A 16,598-nucleotide genomic window follows, 5' to 3' on the forward strand; every position below is an offset into this window, starting at 1 on the left:
GCCAATTGTTCTTTTTTCAATCATTTGTACCACACAATCACATCCATTTCTGGCTACAATTGTTTTGTCGGCTTTTCTTCCGCATGGTCTCTGTCTGACTGGATGGTGCAGAGGTATCACACATAACTTTGAAGTCTCTACCCCGGCTTTGATTTGAGATCCAACTATAAATTATCTATTACTCTGCATTACCAATAAATGGATCTAACTGTTTCCATGTCATGCATAGAGTCCGGTTCGGGTTCATGAATTAAAGCTTCCCATTCCGCTATTTTGTTCATAATATAGGACGTGAGGTTTTGGCTCCAAAATTCAGAGATCCAATTGTGTCAAGTTTGGGAGCAATTGGCCCAGTAGTTTGGACATGATTTGTGTTTCACAAGCACAGACAAACAGAAAATTTCTTTTATTTATAAGATGAGTGATACAAGTAACTTTGACACAAAGGGAGGCCATAAGACCCATCAAAGCCTGCACTATTATTACCAACTTATGGCTGTTTGTCAATGCTGCGAAGTAAAAATAAAATCGGTCCATACATGTCTGAGATATGGATGTAGATGCACACATATCAACACCAACTCCATAACCCCCCGTTTCGGACTAAGGTCAAAGGGGGCTAATAATACATATAAAATAAAAAATATTTTAAAGATCATAATTAGGACATTGTATTAATGGTACACACTTGACAAATCGGTCGACCCAGGCCACGCTTCCTCAGGCTCCCATTCGGTCTCAACATGAGGCAGGACGCATTCCGACATAAAATGGATGAGATATTGGTGCACTGCCACGGTGCAGAAGGCATTGCTGATGACATTGTCGTCCATGGCCAGACGAACAAGGAACATGACATCAACCTACAACCTCCACCACCTCATGACCACTGCCTGCGAACATGGTCTCATCTTCAACAGACAAATGTCAAAGGAGACAGGGCTTTATACACTAGAAAGATGGTGGTTACGAGGAGATATGATGGAGATGTTTAAGATTATGAAAGGTAGAGATAAAATAAGTGCAGATGAATTATTATTCAATAGAGTAGACAGTGATAGAACCAGGGGCCATAGCTTGAGAGTAAATTAGAGAGTAAAGACGGTACTAAGGAAGGGGACTTTCACTCAGAGAGTAGTTAATGCATGGAATGGTCTCCCTGGAAAGGTAGTGGCAGCAGAAACAGTCGTTCAGTTTAAATTATAATTAGATAGGTACCTGGAAGTTATGGAGATGGAGGGGTATGGGGATGTTGATAAGACTTTTATGTAGTTTGAGCATTGATGGGTGATTGTGTACGGAGTGCTGTTGGTGGGGGTCTTGTCAAGGGGGGTTGTGTGGTTGATGTGTGTTTTTAACCAAGCCCATGCCCCCTCTCCGAGGGGAAGAAAAGGGGGGAAAAACTACAAAAACTACAAAACAAACAAACAAACAAACAAGCAGTCATAGACTGGTACTTACGAAATCGTCAACTTGACCTCTGATCTTGTCTAATAAAAGCTGTCTCTTGAGAAGGTAGCGACGCAAACCAGAAGTTTCTACCATGATTCTGTACCAAACCATCAAAAATCGTAACGTCGACCGAAGCAAAATCTCCATTTCTCCACGCAATTATTTAATATTATTTTATCAGTCACAAAACCATAATATTTTTTTTTTTTTTTTTTTTTTTTTTTTTTTGTATACCTTGGTCGAGGCTCGTATGAGAGCTAACACACAACTCACAGCAAGGAGGCATGAGACAAGAGGGGTGGGAGTGGGAGGGACAAAACATTGGGGAACAGACACAGGTGAACTGTGGAAGGGAGAGGGATGGGGATGGGATGGGGAACATGGCGAGGAGAAGATGGACATTACAGGGACTTTCAGGAAGGAAAGCAGGAGAATTGAAGGAAGTGGGCTTGGGTGGATTATCGGGGGTAGAAAAGATCGAGGATTTGGATGGGGGAAGATAAGAGGTGGTGGTGAACAGCTGTTTTGAAAGCCTGGAGGGAAGAATGGGAAAGAATAGAGTGAGGGAAGTTTATTCCAAAGGCGGGAAAAAGAGGAATGAAAGAGTGAAGATGAGCAGTGATTCGTGATTTTGGTAGTTTTACCAGAAGGGGGTTGTTGGCGGACCTTGAGCGCCCTGTGGAAATGTGGTTGGGACAAATCGCAGAGAGAGCAGGGGGCAAGGCTGGAGAGGAGTCGGTAGAAGACAGAAAGACCACCGACCAACCTGCGGTGATTGAGTGAGAGGCCCAAAGACTCAGCTTCATTGCGGGAGATGCCAATGATCTTAAAAGCCCTGGTTTCGACAGCGTGAAGTCGAGAAAGGTGGAAGGCAGGAGCACCAGCCCAGAGGGGGAGAGCAGTACTCCATCAGGCTACGGACAAAAGCTTTGTAAGTAGTCAGGAGCTCAAGAGGGCCGAGGAAGGACTTTGCACGACGGAGGATTCTCAGTCGGCGACTGGCTTTTGAGGCGAGGTTGGAAATGTGACTTTCCCAGGAAAGGTCATGGCAGATAGTGAGACCAGAAGCTTGAAAGAAAAGACTTCTTCCAGAGGATTGTTGAGAAAGTGGATGGGGGGTTTTGTAAACGGTCCTTTCGAAGAGACATAGTGAGAGTGTGAGATTTGTGTGGATTGAAAGACATGTTCCACGTGTTGGACCAGTTTGTGATTTTATCCAGATCTGCAGTGAGCGAAGAAGCTGCTGCTTGCCGGTCTGAGGGATGACAGATGGTACGGCAGAGGGTGGAGTCATCGGCAAAGAGAAATAGAGGATTTTCCAGAGAGTCCGAGAGATCATTGATGAAAACCAGAAAAGAACAGGGCCCAGAACGCTACCTTGAGGAACTCCAGCCTGCACAGGAAGAGGGGATGAAAGAACTCCATTTAGGGCCACACGTTGACTGCGACAGGAGAGGAAGTCTGCGAGCCATGAGTGGAGATGGCCTTGAATACCATGGGAAGAGAGTTTGGTGAGTAGGGCAGGGTGCCAGACTGTGTCAAAAGCACGTGATATGTCCAGGGATACGGCTCGGATTTCCTGTCTGGCATTGAGGACCTCCATCCATTGATGGGAGAGCAGTAGCAGCATATCCAGGGTAGAGTGACCTGGTCTGAAACCAAATTGATGATTGGAAATCAAGCCATTGGAGAAGAGGAAGGATTTCATGTCTGAAGCAATGATGGATTCCATAACCTTGCTGATGATTGGGAGAAGGCTGATTGGTCTGTAGTTACAGGGATCTGTTTTTGCACCTTTTTTATGCAGGGCAGTGATGTTAGCAGATTTCCAAGCAGATGGCAGATGACCTTGGGAAAATGAGAGGGTGAATAGAACAGAGAGAGGGTGAGCAAGAGCAGAAGAGCAGGCTTTGAGGACACGTGGGCTGATGCCGTCTGGACCGGTTGCAGAATCTGACTCCGAGGTTTGAAAGCAAGCTCTCCACCTTGTCAGGAGAAAAGGATACAGAGTCCAGGGACAGTTGGGTGCGACTGGGTAAAGTGGGTAGAGATAGTGATGGGTTTGGGACACAAGATTTAGCTGCAAACACCGGAGTTTAGACATTCAGCTTTATCACGTGTGGGAATCAGCAGTGCGGCCATTTGAGGTAAGGGAGGGGATGGAGGGGGAACATACACCAGAAACAGATTTGATTAAACGCCACCAGGATTTTGAGGAGGGAGAGAGGTTTGAGAGTTCAGACTTGAGATGAGAAAGATGTTGTTTTCTGGCTCTCCTGAGGGTAGATACACACTTGTTCCGAGCTTTGTGGAAAGAACTGAGATTGCTCCTCAGTTGGGTTTGCTTTCCATGAGGCAAAGGCAAGTTGTTTCAGGACAACTGCCTCACCACAAGCTTCAGTAAACCAAGGGCGGGAGGAAGGGTAAGACAACTGAACACGAGAGGGGATAACCAAATCTGTGCATGAGGGAGAGCAAGTTTCTTTGAAAGAATTCCCAGGATGAGTTGATGTTTGAGAAAGTAGTGATAGGAGACCAGTCTGTAAGTTTGATGGCTGCTCGAGACCCTGCCAGTCGGCTTGAGTGAAATGCCAGACTCGACGGCGGTGAGGTGGTTCTCTGATGACAGCCAGAGAGATGTCCACTTTAACAAGGACGTGGTCAGAAGAACCAATTGGAGCGAAGGAAGAGCAGCAGATATTGTCAGGGAAATTTGTCAAAATCAGATCCAGAAGAGATGGAGTACCATTGGTTGAGATCCGGGTCGGGAAGTTGACCGATTGAGTCAGTCCCAATGAGTCACAGAAAGCTTTTGCTGATGTCCCATGGCAGGTGAGAGAGGTACCCACACCTAGCCAACTGGCGTGATGACAATTGAAGTCGCCACATAAGAGGAAGAGAGAGTTTGGATGAGAAGATAGAAGATGGTCCATGTTTTCGGAGAGTGAGGTGTAGATGGAGTCATCACTGTTCGGTGGACGGTACAGTACACATATAAACATGAGGTGGGAGTGGAGGGAAGCCGAAGCCAGAGGTATTCCTGGGGGTGTGGGGGAGTGAGAGCAGTGCAGGGAGAGTGAGGAATAGAGTCTTTGATGAAGAGAGCAACACCTCCACCAGGACGAGGCTCAGGTCTGTCATACCGTAAGAGGGAGTAACCAGGGAGAGATACTTGGGAGGCAGACACGCCTTGGGAGAGGAAAGTTTCTGTTAGGCAGATAATGTCTGGTTTGTCAGTGGCAACCTGCATGGAAAGATCTGAAAGGTTTGAGGGAAGGCCCCGGATATTTGAGGTCCACACTTTTAATGAAGAGGTAGGGGAGGAGGCTTTGGGTGCAGGAGGTGGAGGGGCGGGGGAGGGTAGGACGAGGGACGAGGGGGAGGTAAGGAGGGTTGCTGAAGGAGTGTGGGGTATTGCAGAATAGCGAGGGGAGGGGGCCGAATGAGGAGGAGAAAAGGCTCTGTGGTGCTGGGAGAGAGGGGGGACAAGAGACAAGGAAGATGGCAGTTGAGGATTTGAGGAGGTGGAGTGAAGAGATGGAGGTGAGAGGGCAGTGGAGGGAGGCAGGTTGGTGGATGAGAGGGGGGCAACTTAGAGAAGGAAGAGTGAGGGGGATGAAAGGTGGGAGAAAGGTGAGGGGGAATTTTTGAAAGAGGTGAGAGGGAGGCTTGGAGGAGAAGAGTGGGATGGTTGCTTTGAGAGTGAGAGTGAGGGGTGAGGGGGTGAGTTGGCACTGAAGTTGGAAAAAAAGAATGGTTGATGGAAAGCGAGCATCCATGGCAAACTGTGGTTTTTAAAAGTTTTAGGTCAGAGATGCGATTTAACACAATTCTTGATGGATGCAATGAAGGCGAATTCAGAGCATGGATAGAAGAAGCGCTGTAATAGTTGGATTTTTTAGGCAAGGAATGAAGGAGAGGTCGAAATGAGAGTAGTCTGTTAAAATAGCAGAAGAGAAGTGCATTGTGAAACAGTAAAGAGTACCACATGTGTGAGAGAGGAAGATGAAGCATTATAAGATCGTTTTTGTTGTTAATATTAATGTATGAGAGAGTTCAACAGATTAGGTCATGGAAGTGTAAAAAAAAAAAGAAATCGAGGAAGACGAGGAGGAAGTTAAGAGGAAGAAGAAGTAGCAGAATCGGGAGAAGGTGAGCGTGTTGTTGTTGTTGTTGTTGGGTATATATATATATATATATTTTTTTTTTTTTTTTTGAGATAAGAAAGAGATTAGTTGGGAGAATGGGGGATGTTTGGAAAGTGGGGAGGATGAAAATTGAAGGTAATGGGGAGGATAGAAATTGAAGGAATGGGGAGAAAAAACAAACAAAGAAACAAAAAAAAAACGATCGAACACCGAGTGGAACCGGTAGGCCTCAAACCTAGGACTAGGCCTCAAACACCAAGTAAGAACGTCGACATAAATACTCACAAAATAGCACGATTTTTGAAACAAAACCGAACTAGGAACACACATTAACATGTAGGTGAGAAAATTAAACAGTTAAAACGGGACAAATAACAACCGGAACTTAACTTTGAGAATGTCAGCAGGGAGCCCCGAAGGAGACCTCTTGCCGCTCAAAACCGGAACCGGAAGTCCCATATTTGGCCATCCACCAACAATCTTTACATAATCCGACGGCTTAGCGAGTCAGGCATGCGACGATAACCTTTATTGGGATAAAAAATGACTTTTAAACACCATCTTTATCGAAAACACCGTCAGCGCGCACACGCAAAACCTTTACGTGACTCAACGACGCCTCTGCTCGAGCGCGCTGCACCACGTGACAAGCCGTGATGCGGCGAGTGAAATTTTTTTATACAATCTTAAAACGTCTCCAAAACATCCGCTTTTACCAGAATTTCAACAACTGAGTGATAAGCGTCCTAAGCGATCGCAAAAACAGAAGACAAAATTAAAATTGAAGTTAAAACGAACTCGTAACGTCGACCAAAGCAAAAATACTCCATTTCTCCACATGAATTTACGGAATTATGTTTGACCTCACTGTGACCTCGACCTTTGACTGATTTTGACCAAAATCTAATCAGCGCTAGCCATCACCCTCCTGAATCACGTGGTGTAATTTGACATTGGTAGCTTCTTCTGTTCTCGAGTTATCGTGCCTACAAACAAACACACACACACACACACACACACACACACACACACACACACACACACACACACACACACACACACACACACACACACACACACACACACACGACGGAAGTCATCAATATACTTACGAAATCTTTAGATTTAGTAAGTAACAAGCAGTCATAGACTGGTACTTACAAAATCGTAAACTTGACTTCTGACCTTGTCGAATAAAAGTTGTCTCTAAAGAAGGTAGCGACGCAAACCAGAAGTTTCTATGATGATTCTGTACCAAACCATCAAAAATCGAATGTTTGACCTCACTGTGACCTTGACCTTTGACCGATTTTGACCAAAATCTAATCAGCACTAGCCATCACCCTCCTGAATCACGTGGTGTAATTTGACATTGGTAGCTTCTTCCGTTCTCGAGTTATTTGTGCCTACAAACAAACAAACACACACACAAAGAAACACACAAACAGATGACGGAAGTCATCAATATACTTACGAAATCGAAAGATTTCGTAAGTAACAATTTATTTCGTTAAGTAAAAAACTTTTTTGGTATCTTCTTGCTTGGATCTTGTGTAGATGGGTTGGTGTGGTGTTTGCGCAGACACGATGGGCTGAATGGCCTCCACCTGTGTTGGATTTCCTTGTTAAAATTGTTAGGCCAAGTGTGAAGTTTTTTGGCCTGATCCTTCATTCAAATGGACTTCATCCAGACCCTGGTGGAGTCGAGGCAACTAGCAAATTAAAGGCACCCGTTGATGTCACAGACTACAACAGTTCCTTGGCATTGCGACCGACATGCCATCATTCGCACCGTATCTCTCAGAGCAATAACATTCCCACTGGTCAGGGCACACGGTCTGGTCGTTTGGTCAAGCGGCTACCCCGCTATGAGGTGTAGTATATATGGGGCATTAGCAGATTGCTGTCCCCCTGTTTTGGTTTTTCAGATTTATCAGCATGCTTCTTATTCGAACAAGGGGGATGTCAACCACTGAACTATTAATGGATATTTGCGATTCCATTTAAAGCCGTTCATATGGAACAGCTAGCTTAGCAAATGCTAACTAGCTGCTTGATAACTGAACACACTCCAGTTGTGCAACTTTGATAATTCCATTCTTACACAGATGGACTGATTCTCATAGGTATCGTGACCAATCAAAACTCAAGGAAACGACAGACTCAGGAACACAAGCAACAACTAGAACAGCACTCGGTGGAGTGCATAACTCCGCCAGGCTGAACAGTTTACGTTTTGGATCCCACTGATAGGCTGGATCTGTATACAGAACTTAATCAGAATCAAATTGGCTTCTTCTATTGTCACCTACCCAACTCATCCACCGAGTTTCGTCATAATCCATCAGTAACGTTTTGAGATATTGTGCTATTTATTGTTTTTGGCCCTATCTCTCAATGATGAAGAATCACTTGTGGGCTGAGAGGTTGGGGGAGGGGGGAACTACCCTAAGGCCCAAACCTAATAGGGGTCTATAATTATTCCTTCAATCTTTTTTCATACAATGATTGTTTGTGATGATCAAACACTGAGGGCAACTGTATTTCGCGCCTCCCTCCAAGCCACTCAGTGCAATTGATTCCCCGGCATGCCACGGACAGTGACACCCTCCCTCGTAAAATAAAACTACTGTGGGAACAATTTACATAATCACAATCACGGAAATGACATAATGATGGAAATGAAAATAGGAGTGTTGGCCACACCCCATCCGGGTGAAGTTTGTTAAATGAATTTGCATTGTCGGAATAAGTGAATAACACCCCAATTTCTCTGAAACGCGGCATGTGTTTCTGACAACGAAAATAAGGAAACCTCTGTATTGACCAAATTAAAAAAGCACCAGTTGATCCTCTTCCGCACCCGCTTCCTTTTTTTGTTATTTTGTCAAACATCACGAGGAAAATAAAAAAATCACACCCGTGTCGGAAGGAAGCTGTGCAGTGAAACTGCTACACCGCTTAAAAAGTAGCCTGGTGGGGGGTTGACGGTTACTTCCCCCAACAGGCAATACAATAAACCCCAAACTAAATAATAACACAAAAAACTAGAAAACAACACAAGAAAAACGAATGAAACAAGTAGCGTTATAAGTTTCTTCCTCTTCATTTTGACGGACAGACAGGATGGAAGAATGGAGGAATAAAGGAATGAAGGAATGAAGGAATGAAGGAGTGTAGGAGTGTAGGAATGAAGAAATGAAGAAGTGTAGGAGTGTAGGAATGAAGGAATGAGGGAATGCAGAATGAAGGAATGAAGGAGTGTAGGAATGAAGGAATGAAGGAGTGTAGGAGTGTAGGAATGAAGGAGTGGAGTGTATGAATGAAGGAATGAAGTAATGAAGGAGTAGGAGTGTAGAAATGAAGGAATGAAGGAGTGTAGAAGTGTAGGAGTGAAGGAATTAAGGAGTGGAATGTAGGAATGAAGGAATGAAGGAGTGTAGGAATGAAGGAATGAAGGAGTGTAGGAATGAAGGAGTGTAGGAATGAAGGAGTGTAGGAATGAAGGAATGAAGAAGTGTAGGAGTGTAGGAATGAAGGAATGAGGAATGAAGGAGTGTAGGAGTGTAGGAATGAAGGAATGAAGGAGTGTAGGAATTAAGGAGTGGAGGGTAGGAATGAAGGAATTAAGGAGTGGAGGGTTGGAATGAAGGAATGAGGAGTGAAGGAATGGAGGAGTGAATGAGTGAAGTAGTGAAGGAATGGAGTGAAGGAATGAAGGAATGAAGGAGTGTAGAAGTGAAGGAATGGAGTGAAGGAGTAGGAGTGTAGGAATGAAGGAATGAAGGAATAGGAGTGTAGGAATAAAGGAGTGCAGGAGTGTAGGAATGAAGGAATTAAGGAGTGGAGGGTAGGAATGAAGGAATGAGGAGTGAAGGAATGGAGTGAAGGAATGAAGGAGTGAAGGAATGAAGGATGGATAGACGGACGGACGGACATACGACATATTAAAGTGGTTTACACCAATTAAAAATCCATATATCAGTGTACGACTCTTACACTATTCTTTGAATCGATCATTTTCCTCACACGTCGATGCTGAGTTTTTATAACTTTACCGGGTTGGACGATAGATCGCTGCTGAGTCCACATCCCACACGTGTACATCTGTATATAATAAATGTTTGCTGTAGAATGTAGATCGAAATAGAAAGATGGCATCACCAATCATTTTAAAATGCACCAAGTGTTTAATTTTTTTATGTTTCACCATACATTTATTATATATTTGTTTAGAACTGTGGATTGTATTTTTTAATAGGCTTAGTGAGTGTGTATGTTGTACGTGTCAGGTATTATGACCTTCATCATATCTGTTTGGGGGTAGAAAACTGGCGTGTTGTGGACATGATCTTTCAGGAACTAAAATCCGGCGGCCATTTTGAAAAGAAATAATAAATTAAAAAGGGCCTCCTTCCTTTAAAAAACAAGGACAAATGTGTCCAAGAGCTGAGTCCTAAAGGTTTTGTCTTCACAAAACAAGAAGAAGAAGAAGAAGAACAACAATAACAAAAATAAGAAGAAGAGGATGAAGAACAACACGGAGCTCTCTTCGAGCCAGCGTTCGCAACGCGACGCGGCTAAAAATTCATTACAGAAAGTCGAAACATCAGCATTTTGATCACAATAACAATAACAACAACAACTTCCGATATTTCGTCACGTGCCTTGATGGAGCCAATTGCGAGACCCGTCATGGAGGCTCCTCGTTCATGACGAGAAAATAGTGTATTTACGAAATTACAACACATTAAATGGAATAATCTTTAAATAGTAACGTGAACTTTTCGAAACTTTAAAGCAAATGTCCGAATACATTTAACAGTTCATGATAGACGCTCTCAAAAGGCACCCTCAATGCGAGGAAGTGTACAGGTGTTTAGTATTTAAGGAGATCCGGATCCTGTATAGGCCTAAAGGTTTTGTAAGAAGAAGAAGAAGAAGAAGAAGAAGAAGAAGAAGAAGAAGAAGAAGAAGTCTTCGAGCCAGTGTTTGCTACGTTTTGCTACATGAGACGATCAACTGGTATACGTTTTTTTTACTGAGGTAAAGGTTGTTAAAAAATAATAAAAAATCCGATCAACTGGTATATGGTTTTTTTTTTTTTACTGAGGTAAAGGTTGTTAAAAAAATAATAAAAAAATCCGGACGATCAACTTGTATATGTTTTTTACTGAAGTATAGGTTGTTAAAAAATAATGAAAAATCCGGACGATCAACTTGTATATGTTTTTTACTGAAGTATAGGTTGTTAAAAAATAATAAAAAATCCGGACGATCAACTGGTATATGTTTTTTTTACTGAAGTATAGGTTGTTAAAAAATAATAAAAAATCCGGACGATCAACTGGTATATGTTATTTACTGAGGTATAGGTTGTTAAAAAATAATAAAAAATCCGGACGATCAACTGGTATATGTTTTTTACTGAGGTATAGGTTGTTAAAAAATAATAAAAAATCCGATCAACTGGTATATGTTTTTTTTACTGAGGTAAAGGTTGTTAAAAAATAATAAAAAAATCCGGACGATCAACTGGTATATGTTTTTTTACTGAGGTAAAGGTTGTTAAAAAATTATAAAAAATCCGGACGATCAACTGGTATATGTTTTTTACTGAGGTAAAGGTTGTTAAAAAATAATAAAGAATTGAAGGGGACCCGGATGAAAGGGGCCCGACACCTCGTATTACCCCAGGACCCATTCTGGCTCTCGGCGGCCATGGGTACGAGCCGACTCTTCTGGCGGCAAATTTGTAATTGCATCGATCTACTGTACACTTCTGAGGTAAATATGGACAAATTATACTTTACAAATATTCGATGTGCATTTCAATATGCGCGATATCAAATAGTCATGTAACATGTGGTAAAGTTTCAATTTCCTCCGGTGAACGTTTTTTCGATGTACGTTCCTAACAAGATGCAGACACGTACTGTACGTACCACGTCCGCGACCGATTGCTTAACCCCGCTTTTCGCTTCGCGAGCGCTAATTTAAAAAATTCTCGATTCCGGATCCGGATCTTCACCAACATCGAATCAATCCGTCCTTGTCACGCAACCAACATGTTCACCAAATTTCGTCCGAATCCGTCCACAGCTTTTTTTCAGATATCCTGGTGACAGACAGACACGGGGTGAAAACATAACCTCTGCTCACCTTCGATGGTGGAGATAGCATGTGTCTGTGTACCGCCGGCTTGTTCGTGCACGACAGCCCAGAGATACTGCTCCAGTGCAAACATGCGGAGGAAGAAGAAGAAGATAATGAGCCTGAATATTCTTCTTCTTCTTCTTCCTTCGGCTGCTCCCGTTAGTGGTCGCCACAGCGGATCATCCGTTATGATCCGCATAATGATTTGGCACAGGTTTTACGCCGGATGTCCTTCCTGACGCAACCCAGATCGCCTCTTACGACACAGGGATAGTGAACCTGAATGTCGATCTAAATTAAATGAATATGCGCCACAAAATTACATACAACATGTGTTCATTTGTAAATATGTTTTATGAATAAATATGGTGATATTTTGAAGTGCTTGGCCGGTTTATTCGACCTTTATTTGTGCGTTTGCACATTGGGGTCGGAGAAGAAGAGCCAGACGTGTCTCGCGAGTCATTGCTTGCCGATCCCCGATGAACCGTTTGCCGAGTTTCGTTCCAATGCGCAACGAAGTTTCCTTCCTCTCACCTCGTGCGTGATTCATTCCCGCGCGCTTCACACTGCTATGGTTGGCTATCTCGCCCGCAGCATGGAAACTTAAACGGGGCATGAATACGAGCGTTCAGTGAAGCACAGTCACCGAGGAAGAGACAGGGCCAGGTTATAGGCCATCCGAGGGACGGCACACACCCTGCCTGTGAAACGCCGGGATGACGGTTTATATCTGGGTCGGGATTCAAACCCAGGCGACGCAAGTTCGAGCTAAGTGTGCGTACCTCTGGCCTATCCTGCCAGCCCAAGTCTCCAAAAAGATGGTGCAAAAACATAGCACCTCCCTTTGAGCTGTCTAATGTGGTTTGATTCCCTCGAGTACGACATAAAACTGTCTGGTGCTTCACACGTTCAGTGTTGCATCATAAGGTGTGCCAGGTCTGAGATTGACGTTAAGCCTGTTGTCCTGCCTGCTAACATGAGCTGTGCGAAAGTTAAAGATCCCGCGGTGTCTTTCCTGAAAAGTAGGCAAGTTATCGCCAGCACACTGAACGAGTTCCATAAAAGACCAACGTTTTATTGAACTACACATAAAGTTTCCAATTTTAGCCCAAGTTAAGAGTATGTCATTGTTAAGAAGCTGTGATTTGCTACGACTGTGTAAGCTATTTGAAGTACACTGAAAATACATCACGTGCGTGCTCCCGGGTCTCTTTCGCCCCCCTTCCCCCTCCACTGTCCCTGGTGGATAGTCTGACCAAGAGTCATCGCATATAGCCTTGGACAGGGAATGGCCGTTCCGGTGTAGTTTTCCGAAGCATCGCGACGTGAAGAAGCAGCAAAAATCATCGTCCATCTCACTTTCGCAATTCCCGTGACAAACTCTTTCATCGTCCTAAATCCATCATCGATGTCCCCCGGGGTCCCAGGATTTCCGTTTGGATGTTACATGGTTGATGGAAAATGTGACTGCTCACATCGAACTTTGAGAGGGGTAATTGTTTCATCCCATCTTCATTATCTCCGTTTTTTTTACGCTGTGATCCATAAATCTGATGTAAAACCTGATGCAATGCATTTTTAATCCAGTTGTGCACTTACCTGGCTGTGGTCGTCAAATCGTGGGAATGAAAAAGTCGCGTATGTTCTATAAGCTAGTTTAACATCCACAGGGCCTACATGCTTTATTATTATTATTATTATTATTATTATTATTATTATTATTATTATTGTTGTTACTAGCATGGATCGCCTCTCCACACGTCATCGTTAGAGACTTACGTTAAATTTGCTGTTATGATTTACACCAATCATAATATTGGTGATTTATTTGTAATATAAAAAGGTCCAAGTTGTTTAAAGTTCTAAATGGTCAAGGGTCAAAGCTGTGTAATCTGTGTTAATGGTGTAAGGGCTTTGAATGGTGTTAATGTCTAAAGGGTATAAAAGGGCGAAATAGTGAAAGGGTCTTAAAGGTAAAAGGGGGTTTAATGGGTCTTTGGAGTCGTTTGAGTCTTGAGAGTCTTAGGGGTCTTCAAGGGTGTTCAACCGTCGAAGGTGTCTCAGCAGTATAAAGCATCGAAAAGTACATTTCAATTGTACGTAATTGATAGACATACGTGTAGTCTGCAACCGACGTTCAAACATTATTAATTAATAAACATATAGTCACACAGCTTCAACGTGAAATATACGTTCCAATAGTACGTAATTAATAGTTGTACGTGCTGTCTGAAACCAGCATTCAAACAGTACGTCATTCATAGGCATATCTACTGAAACGCAAAAGAAACTTACCACTTGTTTGAAATGTAATAAAATTGTAACAGTTCAAAATAAAACAAACCAACAATTACTAATTGAAACATTGGCATTTTATTGATGACATGTCAAGTTTTTGACCAAGAAACACCATCTCATAAGTTTGTTCTACAGTACAGAACAGCACAGGGTGCAATGTCAGTCCCCTTTCAATAGCGTGTGTGGCCACCATTGTTTTGGATACAGGCAGTGCATCGTCAGTGCATACTGCCTACCAGTCTTTGGATGGATTGCTGCTGGATTCTGTCCCACTCAGTCCTCAATGTCTGAAGCCATCTGACTTAGGACCATCTGCCCGTCCTGCCTTGCAGTAGTGACTGTTGGCCTCCCTGATCGAGGTCTGTCATCCGCAGAGTTGTGGAGGGTGTCTCTGTCCACCAGGGCCGATATCGTCTGGTGTGAACAGCCAAGGCGACGTGCCACCTCACGGTAGCTCAATCCGCCTTGCAGTATGCCCAAGGCACACTGCTGTTGATCCCTTGACAATCGTGGAATGTTGATTGAAATGCCCATTTTGCACTGGCCTTTTTACAGCCAATATCAAGACATCATGTGCAGCTCATTAAAATCATCCCATACCCCTTGGCTAATCACTGACAGTCAAAACGGCTGTTCAACAGCTGTGCTATGAAGTGACCATTGAAGGTTCAAGTGACCATCCATGACCATTTTATCTGACAGTGAGGACATTATTGTCCACAAATAAGTTCACACATTTACTACACGCAGTGTTATTGTTAATATTTGAAGGTTTAAAAGGTGGTAAGTTTCTTTTGCGTTTCAGTATAGTTACACGGCTTCACGGACTGGCGGTTTGACGGCTTGATGGACTGTACTTTTCATATATATGTATATATATATATATATATATATATATATATATATATATATATATATATATATGTATATGTATGTATATATATATATATGTATATGTATGTATATATATATATATATGTATATGTATGTATATATATATATATATGTATATGTATGTATATATATGTATATATATGTATATATATATATATATATATATATATATATGTATATATATATATATATATATATATATATATAATTATATATATATATATATATATATATATATATATATATATAATATATTGTTATGGATCTGGAAACCATTTGCATTCAACATACAGGTCCCAAATGTCTTGCCTTTGTCTTTATTTTACTGTTAATAAATTTATTAGAAATGTTCCCAGTCCGTTTCTGTCCCTTCTTACATTGGTCTAGCGTGGTCTGGGTCTGAGTATAAGCGGGGATTCATCCCCGGTAATCGGTTTATCATAGCCGCACGGCTTTGGCAGTTTCCGCTCGGCTGCACCCAAACCGGGTTTGGTAGTCGGTAGTTGGAACTCTACCGCAGTCGGTAGAGTGACCTGGTTCAAGCAAGACGTGCTGTGGGCGTGGTTTCCCCGGTAGTCGAAATCGCTTAGTTAATTAGGTAAATTGGTTTAAGACAAACAGACCCTACGCAACGCGGTTGAGATATTGGCATCCACGGTCGGTTCAGCGACCCGCCAGCTCACGGAATTATCCGGAGTGACGGCCTACAATTCCGGGGAGTCTGGTGGGAGACGGCGTAACGTCCCCCACCTAGCGGTCATTCTCGCCACCGACCCCCGGCCCACAACTATATATATATATATATATATATTGTTGCGGATTCCGCGCCCGCCGGCGTGCGACGGCCACGTAACTCGAATCGCGGCACGTCGCCCACCGGACGGACAATCCAGTCGTGACCCTCTCGGACTAACGCCGGGAACCAGTCACGGGTGGACCTTTCGGTCTCACCGCGATCGAGCCAATCAGCCCCCGCGTGGGATAGGGTTGCTCGCCAAATTCGAACTACCTAAGTACCCACGCGGAGGGTAGACCGGGCGATCGCACCTCGCCGCAGGTGGCGCTTCGGACACGGGCCACTTAAGCGACCCGTTCCGTACTATCAGAATAACCGAGCGGTGTTATCGTCGACCTCGACGGTTCGATTAATTATCGGGCGTATTCAGCCCACTACCAACCCTTTACGTGAAGCAAGATGAGGGTTCAATGGAGGAAAAGCAGCGAAGCGGGAGAACAGTTCAACAATAAAAGCACATTTATTCGCGACGAACGGAAAGCACACAAATACAATTCCACCAAATGCACACAAAAAAAAAGAAAACACAATTCCATTTACACAAAAGCAAACATAAAAGTGAAAACACAGTGCAGAGCTAATACCGACTACCGAGCACACGGCAACACTTATACAATTCTACTTCACAGGACGGCGCCGACAACACATACCCAAAACCAAGGAAAAGAAATACCCTCAAGAAGGAGGTAGGCCTGAGGCCGAGACCGGGTCGGGCCTACCCGTCTGGTGATGAGACGCGGAGCGCGATGGCCCGCAACCCGCGGGCCTCGTGGACAGTGCCTGGCAGGGGTGGGAGCGGGGCCCCTTGGTCGCACTATCTCAGCGCGGGGGGGAAACAGGAGGGGGTTGCT

The 16,598-nt window shown here is 43.5% G+C and overlaps 1 protein-coding gene across 11 annotated transcripts in view; it reads left to right on the forward strand.

Annotated features, from left to right (window-relative positions):
• The first annotated feature begins 10,530 nt into the window (after window positions 1-10,530).
• The window catches only part of SPEG (striated muscle enriched protein kinase), a 206,294-nt gene continuing 200,226 nt past the window's right edge, over window positions 10,531-16,598 (forward strand). For 3 of the 11 annotated variants that reach the window (XM_085871957.1, XM_085871963.1, XM_085871961.1), the window contains exon 1: window positions 12,649-13,251. The gene's annotated coding sequence lies outside the window, so the exon portion shown is untranslated. Of the gene's footprint in view, window positions 10,647-11,244; window positions 11,388-12,285; window positions 12,534-12,645; window positions 13,252-16,598 lie in introns of those variants that run through there. The other 8 variants (XM_085871959.1, XM_085871958.1, XM_085871960.1 and 5 more) reach the window with 8 other exon arrangements.

Source organism: Eptatretus burgeri, chromosome 3 (genome assembly GCF_056783735.1).
Source record: "Eptatretus burgeri isolate ZD-2024b chromosome 3, Ebu_testis_v1, whole genome shotgun sequence".
Classification (NCBI taxonomy): domain Eukaryota; kingdom Metazoa; phylum Chordata; class Myxini; order Myxiniformes; family Myxinidae; genus Eptatretus; species Eptatretus burgeri.